Below are 4,016 nucleotides of genomic sequence, written 5' to 3' on the forward strand. Positions count from 1 at the left end.
CGAATATTGTGTTCAATTCTGGTTGCCGCATCTCAAAAAAGACATAATGGAATTAGAAAAGGTGCAGAGAAGGGCGACGAAAATGATAAAGGGGATGGGACGACTTCCCTATGAGAAGAGGCTAAAGCGGCTAGGGCTCTTCAGCTTGGAGAAAAGGCGGCTGAGGAAAGATATGATAGAGATCTATAAAATAATGAGTGGAGTTGAACGGGTAGATGTGAAGCATCTGTTTATGCTTTCCAAAAATACTAGGACTAAGGGGCATGCGATGAAACTACAATGTAGTAAGTTTAAAACGAATCAGAGAAAGTTTTTCTTCACTCAACGTGTAATTAAACTCTGAAATTCATTGCCAGAGAATGTGGTAAAGGCGGTTAGCTTAGCGGAGTTTTAAAAAGGTTTGGACGGCTTCCTATAGGATAAGTCCATAGACCATTATTAAATGGACTAGGGGAAAATCCACTATTTCTGGGATAAGCAGTATAAAATGTTTTGTACTTTTTTGGGATTTTGCCAGATATTTGTGACCTGGATTGGCCAATGTTGGAAACAGGATGCTGGGCTTGATGGACCTTTGGTCTTTCCCAGTATGGCAATACTTATGTACTTATGTATGTACTTATCTTCCTATAGAAGTTCGTGCTTTTTTTTGTTTGAACATTTTTATTGATGAACCAGCAAAGTACACATTGCCAATCAATACACTAAACAATGATATGAATGGTTACATTGTACTTCAGAAACAGAAGTTAATAAATGCCTTCATCAAAACTATTTAACACTTACCTCAACAACTAGAAATTTGTTCTTTAAGAAGTTATTTTTCCTTTCATAAATTGGTGAAAACAAATGTTTTATAACTTTTTAAGTAGTTTTGAATAGTTTTTGTAATTCCTGATACAAAAAAGATGCTGAAACATTTTATCCCAGTTAGAACCTTAATTGAGGGAGTTATAAATCTACCATAACATAAACTACTTTGGAAATGGTTTTAGTGTTTCCATGTAGAGTAAAATGTGTGAAATCTAGCTTTGAAGAAAAAATGATTAGGTTGTGGTTCTCTGCCTTCAGACATCTTTAAATAGACAGGCTGCTATTGCTTTATACAACTGGGCCAGAGGATCTGAGGTTTAAATTTGAGCATTTTTCTCTTGTATAATTAATCATAAGTGCATAAGAGCCAACATTAATACATTTTGGGGGGTGCTAAACCCAACAGAAATTACTTCTCCCTCTATACAGTCAAGAAATTTGTTCAAAACTGGGGGTGCTGAATCACCCACAGAGCTGGTTCCAATGCATAAGTGTAATTTTCCTGCTTACTATGGGGAGGAGGGGGGAATGGTAAAGGGTAAGGAACTCATACTGACCGTGGGGGAAGGGGATCAATTCAGCATTAGCACCTACAATATTAATGTGGGTAGTGCCCCCCCTGCCAAATTATACCTATCTGATTAATTAAACTAGAGGTCTCAATAAACCTAATATGTATCAAGCCATCAGCTCAGCCTCCTACATTTGCAGCAGTAAAAGTTCAATTCAGAAACATGCCACAGAAGATAACGACATGCTTGGCCTTGTAAGGATTAAAGAATGTAGGGACTTTTTTTTTTTTTACTAAGCTGTGTTATGTGCTAACATGCACTGAATGCAGTTTAAAATGTTTTACCGTGGGACACGCTCACGCATTCTGTGGTAATGGCCAAATTAGCATGTGCTTATCTACATACTAAAATCTGTATGGGGGGGGACTGAGTGGGTGTTCCTGTGCTAAACAGTACATCCATATTAGCACATACTAACTGGTTGGCACAGGAATACTGCATGGACCCTTGCTGTATACAAAAGTAACATTTTTTTTATGGCCATGCACTAGTGACACCCTAGTACTTGGACATTAACACACACACAAAGATAATCAGCCATTTTATGGCTGCAGTAAAAATGGCCTTAGTCTGAGAAAACTAAACCCACACAAGGGCATGTTAAAAGCCACTTTTTACCTCAGTTGTAGGTACCTGAGGAACACAACTATCTCCAAGTGTTGCTGGTGAGTTTGTCCTCTTGAGAGAGCCTCACAACAGCCTCTTTTTAGCTATAAAACCTATGCATGGAGGTCATTGTAGAAGCATTTGCATTTTTAAATAGCAATTTCAGAAAGCTTCTACATAGGAGAGCCATGGCCCTACCAATATCTTGTCCAGCATATCATGGGAACAAATAAAATAAAACATGGAAAAGAAAATAAGATGATACCTTTTTTATTGGACATAACTTAATACATTTCTTGATTAGCTTTCGAAGGTTGCCCTTCTTCGTCAGATCGGAAATAAGCAAATGTGCTAGCTGACAGTGTATATAAGTGAAAAACATTCAAGCATTGCTATGACAGTCTGACAGGGTGGGAGGATGGGGGTGGGTAGGAAGTATGCATGGGGACATCAAAGTATATCTTTGGTATTCTAACAGGGTGGGTGTGGACAGGTGAGGGGAGGGTGATCAACAGAGACATACAGCTTTATTGTTTATAATGGGCTAGGAACCCCAGGTCCTTGTTAAGTCCTTTCTGTTGGGTGTTAAAATATTCAATCATTCTGACTTCAAAGGTCTTACGTTCTTGTATGGTTTTAAAGTTACCTTTGAGGATTCTCACTGTGAAGTCACTGGTGCAGTGTCCTGGTCTTGTAAAATGGCGTGGGAACCCTGCTGGCACCAGCATTGTTTATATGATGTCTATGTAAATTGAATCTTGTCTTAAGCATCTGGCCTGTTTCTCCAATATAGCATCCTTCATTACATTTTTTACACTGAATGATATATACCACATTGGAAGATGAGCAAGTGAAAGATCCCTTTATGTTGAATGTCTTTCCTTTGTGGATGACCCTGTTTGAATACCAAAGATATACTTTGATGTCCCCATGCATACTTCCTACCCACCCCCATCCTCCCACCCTGTCAGACTGTCATAGCAATGCTTGAATGTTTTTCACTTATATACACTGTCAGCTAGCACATTTGCTTATTTCCGATCTGACGAAGAAGGGCAACCTTCGAAAGCTAATCAAGAAATGTATTAAGTTATGTCCAATAAAAAAGGTATCATCTTATTTTCTTTTCCATGTTTTATTTTGTTTGATTTCTATTGATAACCTTAAGAGTGGACTAACACGGCTACCACACTCCTCTACATGGGAACAAACAAAGCAGATCAATCAGTGATATGGTTCAAAACTTTATTTTCAGAAATTCACCCGACACAGACTGTGTTTCGCCCACAAGGGCTGCGTCAGGGGCTAATAGTCCAAACAGGACATGAGATTGAAACGTAAAAAACCAGCAGGGTGCTTTCCTCAATCAAGGTGAGGACATCGGCTTGATTGCTCAGCATATCATGGGTACATGGAGAACTTGGAGGTGAGGTCACCAGTTGGTTTAGCCCCTCTAAACAAAAACTGTGTTCTGTTTATACCTGTAGATGCTCCTAGGACATAGAGATTCAGTGGGGATGTTTTGTGTGTGTGTGGTTTGGGTGGGCTGAAAAATTATACACATTTCGTATTTTGCAATGGAAATCCTATATAATAATTCTCATCTCCAACGTTCTATTCGTCTTGCTGACTGAGACCGTGGCTCCTTGGTCTGCTAGGCTCCATAGATCAGGCTGATGTCAGAGCCGGAGGAGGAGGGGCGAAAGGGGCAGGGCACAGAGGCAGAGCTTCAACGACAACACAATCCAAGGCAGGCTGGAATCAGCAGGCAAGGGAGATACAGATTGGCCAGCCAGCCGGAGGAGATGGAGCCAGGACGCAAGTGGCCAAACCGGGGCATCAGAGGCGTGGCAAGAGTTCCCGGGCCGGCGCTCCAAACTGCAGCAGTGGCAAGAGCGCCACACCGGCGCCACCATGATGGCCGGCGTAGCATGGATTACGACCACGCTTCTCCCTGGTGGTTCGGGCCCTGGGCTCTTCGGGAGACTGCAGGGAGAGACTGGATCTGACTGAGCCAGCAGCTGA

The sequence above is a fragment of the Microcaecilia unicolor genome, chromosome 4, assembly GCF_901765095.1.
Source record: "Microcaecilia unicolor chromosome 4, aMicUni1.1, whole genome shotgun sequence".
In the NCBI taxonomy this organism is placed as follows: Eukaryota; Metazoa; Chordata; class Amphibia; order Gymnophiona; family Siphonopidae; genus Microcaecilia; species Microcaecilia unicolor.